The sequence below is a fragment of the Triticum urartu genome, chromosome 1 (assembly GCF_003073215.2).
Source record: "Triticum urartu cultivar G1812 chromosome 1, Tu2.1, whole genome shotgun sequence".
In the NCBI taxonomy this organism is placed as follows: domain Eukaryota; kingdom Viridiplantae; phylum Streptophyta; class Magnoliopsida; order Poales; family Poaceae; genus Triticum; species Triticum urartu.
In genome coordinates, this window is record NC_053022.1 from 288235944 (window position 1) to 288243898 (window position 7955).

The following is a 7955-nucleotide window of genomic DNA, read 5'->3' on the forward strand; positions in this document are numbered from 1 at the left end:
GTGACAAAACCACGACAGTTGGCGCCCACCGTGGGGCTATCGCACGATGGTTTTGAGTTCTTGAAGGGCATCTTTGATGGACTCAAGGGATACGCCGTGGGCCGGATGACGAAGAGTCGTCGCAGCAAGCTCTACATCGACAACACAGGATGGGGTCCCGAGGCCGATTCAATCGAATACGGGTACCGGGTCCCCTTTGGTGGGATTCACGTCTTCATCGGCAAGATTGGCGAACCGCCCCCTGAGCCAGACATCTGCACCGACATCATCGAGACGGCTCAGCATGCAAGCCCTTCGCCGGTTCACCCGTGGCAAAGCATGTTTTCGTAGGCGTCATCCATGGAGCCGAATACAAGGGCGGACCGGCGTCCGATGGAGAAACCGTTGTCTGTTCCGACGACGAGTCTTCTGGAGAGACCGAATTGCTCTATCGGTTGCAGGATGGCCGGATTAGTGGAGGATCCGAGGGCAACAGTATTCTGGACTTCCCTGATCTGCCAAACCGGGTCGCTATCTTCATGGCCGGTACACAGTCGGCGCCTCATTCATCAGCTGCCGCAGCAATACTCTCCGGTTCAACAACGGCCACGCCGACAGGGGCAGGAAGCTCTGCGCCGCCTCCGGCTCAAGTCCTGTCTGACTTGTTCGACGCTTTGGCAACATTGATGGCCGCAGAGGTGGATGCAGCAGCCCAGGATCAGCACAATGCGGAGATTGCAAAGGTAAAGGATCAGATAGCTCAGGCTAAAGCGGATCTAGCAGCAGAGAACGCTAGGATGGGTACAAAACGGGCTGAGTTGGAAGCTCAGGCCTACCGGATTAGGCTCGATCAGAACGCTTCCGAAGAAGTCATGAGAAGAAGGTACCGATCGCATCTCCCGTCGGGTTATGAGCCACGAAGTCTCTTCAACACACCAGGAGCAGGAACTAGTAACCAGCCAATATTAAACCGGACGGAGGCACCAGGAACAGGAGGGCCGGTTCAGCCGCGCATGATGGATCCGCCTCGTTAGAACAACATTGTGCCGCAATATGTTCAAACACCTCCCGGGCATTATTCCAACCCGTTGGACAATATTGTGGCCGCCGCTTCACGATTAGCAGCTCTCCCAACCGACGGCGAGTCACCAGTTGCGGTTGAAGCACGACGGGCCAGAGATCTCCTTCAAACAACCCTAAATCGGCAGCAGGCATATTCGCACAGTCATGAGAGGATTCATTCCACCCCACGTCCAAGCCGGAGCTACAGCAGGCATGTAGAGGATGAACCGGCCGTGTCAAGCAGTGCGCTTCGCCGTAACTCACCGCAAGGACACAACCCGGCAGGGGGCGGTGCCAATGCGCAGGATGTAGTGGATCATGGTCGTGCATGTCGGGAGGCCGAGTTAGCAGCCCTGCACGGGGCCCGTCAACCTACTTCGGTTCGTCCCACCGCTTCAGTCGAACCAGGATAGTATTCAGTTCTTTGGGGGTGCCGTGCCTTACCCCCGCTTTGCGTAATGTGATATTACCCAAAGACTTCAAGGGACCTTGTAAGGTACCCAATTATACCGCCGATCTACAACCAGAAGCATGGGTTGAAAGCTACGAGATGGCGATGGAGATGCTCGATGTGGATGAAGCGGTATGTGCTAAGTACTTCACCATGATGTTGGAAGGAACAACTCGTACTTGGTTGAAGAGCTTACCAACTAACTCTGTTGGATCATGGGCCGAATTGAAGCACCGGTTTATCCATAACTTCAAAGATACTTGTAAGCAGCCCATGTCAATTGTGGATCTGGCCGCTTGTGTCCAAGAGGAGGGGGAGTCCACGACCCATTGGGTCAAGCAGGTCTCAGCGATTTTGCATTCATCGGATCGTATCAATGCAGATACCGCAGTGCTAACGTTGGAGGGCAATGCCGTTTTCTCCCGCTCAAACAGAAGTTAGGAAGGCTCAAATGCCACTGCAATGATATGTCAATGCTTATGGCCGCTTTGGTTAAGTACGCCAATTCAGATAATACCAAAGAGCCTGACTCCGAGGAGGACAAACCGGGGAAAGGGAAAAAGAACGGCAACGCCAAGGGTCAGCAGCATAATCCGGCAGGCCATGGGAACAGTGGTAAGCGCAAAGCCGACAACATCTTGGACTTTGTCGCTAACACCAATGCTCAGGAGAATGGCCAGCGTCGTAAGGGCAAGCAGCCCCAGAGGGGCGGAGGTTCAGGCCCCAATTTGGAGCGCCTGTTAAATCAACCCTGTCCAAAGCATGGGTCAAAGGAGAAGCCAGCATCGCATCTTTGGAAGGATTGTTATATCATGCGAGATTTCAAGAACTCCAATATGTTCCAGTACGATAATGGCCTGCCCGGCGGTTCAGGAGGTGGCTTCCACGGGCCGGGTTACGGAGGTGGCAGTTCCGGTTCAGGATTTCAGGGCAATCAAACCGGACACATCAATCAAGGGCACCAAGGCAACCAGGGAGGTTACAACCATCAGGGGAACCAGCAGCAGCAGCAGCGGTCGGGTTATCAGAGCAATCCTAAGTAGCTAAATAGTGGGCAATATCATGTCTTCACCACTAGCTTGTGTAAGCGTGATCAGAAGCTTCACAAGAGGGCAGTAAACTCTGTTGAACCGACGGTGCCTCAGTATTTGCGCTGGTCTAAGCAACCCATTTTGTGGAGTAGAGAGGATCACCCACCCCGGGTTGACAATCTGGGTCACTTGGCCCTAGTGGTGGCCCCTCAAGTTGGGGGATATAAGTTCACGAAGGTACTCATGGATGGGGGAAGCAGTATCAACATTCTATATTATGATACCTTCCGTCGTATGGGGTTGACAAATAACAGTCTTAAACCGTCAAACACTGTTTTTCACGGTGTGGTGCCTGGCAAGTCTGCATATCCAGTAGGCAAGATAGCCTTAGAGGTGGCTTTTGGAGATGACTATGATTCAAGGTCAGAAACATTGACTTTTGAGGTGGTAAAAATCAAAAGTCCATATCACGCTTTGTTCGGACAACCGGCTTATGCTAAGTTCATGGCGAGGCCGTGTTATGTTTATCTACATCTTAAAATGCCAGGTCATAAGGGGACCATCACAGTACACGGGAGAAGGAAAATCGCTTTGGATTGTGAGGAAGGTGATGCGGCTTATGCTGAGTCGGTTTGTGCCACAGAGGAATTGAAGTTTTATAAGGACCAAGTTGATCCGGCAGATATGACTTCTTTGAAAAAGCCAACTACGGAACACGATCCGACGTTGAAGTTTAAATCGGCCACAGATACGAAGATGGTTGATTTTGTTCCTGGTGATTCATCCAAGCAGTTCAGCATCAGCGCTAACCTAGATCCCAAATAGGAAAGCGCGCTCATCGAGTTCATCCGTGAGAACCGGGACATCTTTGCATGGAAACCTTCTGACATGCCAGGTGTACCGAGGGAACTCGCTGAGCACACACTTAGCATTGATCCTAAGTTTAAACCGGCCTGGCAATTTCTCCACCGCTTCAATGAAGAAAGGCGTAAGGCTATCGGTGAAGAGGTAGCTCGGTTGTTGGCCGCAGGGTTTATCGTGGAAGTCTTTCACCTAGAGTGGTTGGCTAATCCGGTGCTGGTTCTTAAGAAAAACGACACTTGGCGTATGTGTGTAGATTACACAGACTTGAACAAAGCTTGTCCTGCAGACCCCTTTGCCCTCCCTCATATTGATCAGATCATTGATGCTACGGCGGGGTGTGACCGTTTGTGTTTTCTGGATGCTTACTCTGGTTATCATCAGATCAAAATGGTAGTTAAGGACCAGGAGAAGACAACTTTCATCACTCCCTTTGGAGCCTTCTGCTATGTCTCCATGCCCTTTGGGCTCAAGAGTGCCCATGCGACTTATCAACGCTGTGTTTAGAATTGTCTTCATAAGCAGATTGGGCACAATGTTCATGCATATGTGGATGATATTGTGATAAAGTCCAGGAAGGAGGAAACATTAATAGACGATTCGAGAGAAACCTTTGACAACCTGCGGGTTTACAAGATGATGCTCAATCCGGAAAAGTGTGTCTTTGGTGTACCGGTGGGCAAACTCTTGGGTTTTCTGGTGTCAAATAGAGGCATTGAGGCTAATCCGGATTTTTTTAGCAATTACATCTTTGGCTAAACCGGCGTGTATCAATGACGTTCAATGTCTGGCCGGCCGGATTGCGGCTTTGAGCCGATTTATCAATCGTCTTGGGGAGAAGGCTATCCCTTTATATCATATGCTCAAGAAAACAGATAATTTTGTCTGGAGTGAGGCAGCTGATAAAGTGTTTGAGGATCTAAAGAGGCAGTTAGCTGAACCGCCTGTGCTTGCAGCACCGATCGATAAGGAGCCGTTATTGCTATATGTGGCTGCTAATGCCCGAGCTGTTAGCATGGCTATTGTGGTGGAGCGCAAGGAAGTTGGCAAGGAATATCCGGTTCAACGGCCGGTTTATTATATCAGTGAAGTACTCATTGAATCAAAGCAGAGGTATCCACATTGGCAGAAGCTAGTATATGGAGTGTTTATGGCAAGCCGGAAGCTTAAACATTATTTCCAGGGCCACCCTATCACAGTGGTCAGTTCCGCCCCTCTGGGAGATATCATTCAAAATAGAGAAGCAACTGGCCGGATTGCCAAGTGGGCTATTGAGCTTGGACCTCACGGGCTCAAATATATACCTCGCACAACGATCAAATCCCAGGCACTCGTGGACTTCATCACTGATTGGACGGAGTTGCAGGCACCATAGGAGAAGCCAGATAATACGTATTGGACTATTCACTTTGATGGATCCAGGCAGTTGGAGGGCTCGGGGGCTGGAGTCGTACTAACTTCCCCACGAGGTGACAAGTTTTGTTATGTCCTCCGTTTAATGTTCCATTGTACTAACAATGCAGCTGAATATGAGGCCTTACTCCACGGTCTTCGGATGGCTAAGGAGATGAACTTAAGCCGAGTTAAGTGTTTCGGGGATTCAGATCTGGTGGCTCAACAGGTGTCTGGCACTTGGGATTCTAAAGACCCACTCATGGTTGCATATCGGCGAGAGGTGGATACAGTGGCTGGTCACTTCAAGGGTTATCAGGTGGACCATGTAGACCGGCGAAAGAATGAAGTGGCAGACGCTTTAAGTCGCCCTGGTTCTCAGCGTAAACCGGTTCCACCAAATGTCTTTCCTGACGTATTGCATAATCCGCCAGCCAAGGTACGAACAGAGGAAGAGTTGGCTATTCCTAGTCCGGAGGCTCAATTGGTGGCGGCTTTGCATGTCATACCGGATTGGACAATCCCATATCTGGCTTACATGAACCGGGGTGAGTTACCGGACAATGAAACCTTGGCCCAACAGATAATCCGGCGTTCCAAGTCCATGACCATACTCAACAGGGAGTTACATCGTTACAGCGTTTCAGGAGCAATTCAGCATTGTGTCTCTCCTCAAGAGGGTTGTGAGATTTTGCGAGAAATCCATGAAGGGGATTGTGGTCACCACGCCGGTTCAAAGTCTTTGGTTGCTAAAGCTTTTCGCCACGGTTTTTGCTGGTTAACAGCTCATGCTGATGCGGAGGATTTAGTCAAGAGATGTGACAGTTGTCAAAAATTCGCACGCCGTGCTCACATTCCGGCTCAGGAGTTGAGGATGATTCCAATTACTTGGCCGTTTGCGACTTGGGGGCTTGATATGGTTGGACCCTTCAAGCGATCCAAGGACAAAAAGACCCACTTGTTAGTGGCAGTTGATAAATTCACCAAATGGGTGGAAGCAGAACCAGTCAGTAAGTGTGATGCGGCCACGGCGGTTCAATTCATCAAAAAGGTGATATTCCGGTTTGGCTTTCCACACAGTATTATAACCGATAATGGTACTAATCTGTCAAAGGGAGAGATGGAGGAATTTTGCCAATGTGAGCACATCCGGCTTGATATAGCATCGGTGGCTCACCCCCAATCTAATGGTCAAGCGGAGAGGGCTAATAAAGAAATTTTGAGAGGTATTAAACCCCGGCTTATGGTTCCTTTGAAGCGGACACCGGGTTGTTGGGTGGAGGAATTACCTTCTGTGTTATGGAGCATCAACACCACACCTAACAGATTGACGGGTTACACACCTTTCTTCATGGTTTATGGAGCGGAGGCGGTTCTCCCTAGTGACATCCGTCACGACTCGCCCCGGGTGGCAGCTTATGTTGAAGCGGATAATGAGACAACACGTCAGGATTCTCTGGACCTGTTAGATGAGGAGCGTGATCTTGCAGCAGCACGTTCAACGATTTATCAACAGGATCTCCGACGTTATCATAGCCGCCGGGTTAAGACTAGAACCTTTCAAGAGGGCAATTTGGTGCTCCGGCTCATCCAGGATCAAACTGATATGCACAAATTATCCCCACCTTGGGAAGGACCTTTTGTGGTCAGCAAGAATCTGCACAACGGGTCATACTACCTCATTGATGTTCAAGAGCACAAAGACTCACGTAAATCGGAGGAGGAGACCAAACGGCCGTGGAACATAGCTCTTCTTTGGCCTTACTATACTTGAGCCATAGGCTCTTCATATGTACATATTTATGACGATGTATATATTATATAATAAACCGGAGCCTCCATTAAAGCGGGGTCTCTGTTCTTTTTACATCATGTGTGTGCTTACAAGAGTTTCTACTGACAAAGCAGAGTTTTTTTTTGTTAAAACGGTCTCTGCAGCCGTACGGATATAAAGAAAATCACTAGGGGGCTTGGTCATATCTGAACCATAGCTACACCCCTTGATCGGTTTGAAACCACAAAGGGATATCACTAGTGGGCTTGGTTGTTATCACACCATATCTACACCTCTTGATAGGTGTTAAGCCAAAAAGGAAATTATGGGGGGCCAAAGAGAGTATTGCACAAAGCACAAACTCAAACATAGGCACCCACTGAGCACAGATCACAAAGTTACTTGGGGGCTCTTTGTGCAAAAGCAACAAAGAGTTTGGAAGGACCCTTGTAATTGGCTATCAAGCCACGGCTTGGAAGCCTGGTGTATTCACCTAAAACCTCGGGTTAACCTGCCTTCATCAAGTAAGCCACTCCTGTCCAGGTAATCCTGGTATGACCCGCTGAACGTTTGACACGTCAATCTTATATAGACCCTGAACTTGTCAAAGTTAAAACGACGATTGGTTAATTGGAGGCCCATCTTAAAAGGCTTTGTTAAATGGTTTAACTCAGAGGCCTGACAGCCCATGAAAAGCCTCGATTTGGAGCCTGGCAGCTCGTAAAAAGCCTTGCATATTTCTTTTTTGAATTCTATTTGCTAAGTTTTCTACCTTTATTGAGGTTCATAATATGCTCTGATAAACCGGTGTCTTTGGCCCGGCTTGACTTTCAACTACACGTTGTCAGTACATGATCAGTTACAAGCCGGCGTTCCTTAACCCGGTCTGGTTTGACTAAGTCACCAGTGCTATAAAGAAAACCCGGTGATTGTTATATCCCGGTACGGTTTATTATCATAATCCGGCAAAATAAGGACAGAGTTATCAACCTTATGGATTGGTGTTGACACCTTTACCATACAAGCAGTTGATCAACTAACGAGGTATGTTGCATATATTGTTTTTTATACAAAACCTTTGATCATTCATCTAAGTATTGTATATTTGTTGAGCATCATAACCCGTCCAGTGGTAAACCGCTAGGATACTTCCAAGTTCTTGTATCCAGGAACACATCTCATCATGGGCAATGCATAAATAGATCCCAAAAAGTGGAACAAATTGTCACTAAGTATCACAAAACATGCTCAATGGCATGACAAATAAAGGAGTTTTACTATCCTATTACAAGAAGCTTCAAAGCGGCTACAAGTGCATCATTGTTTTTTGGCATTGGCATACAAATATCTAGTAAACCGGCTGCCGGTTTATGACACTTCGCCTGGACGGTTTGATGGTTGAGGG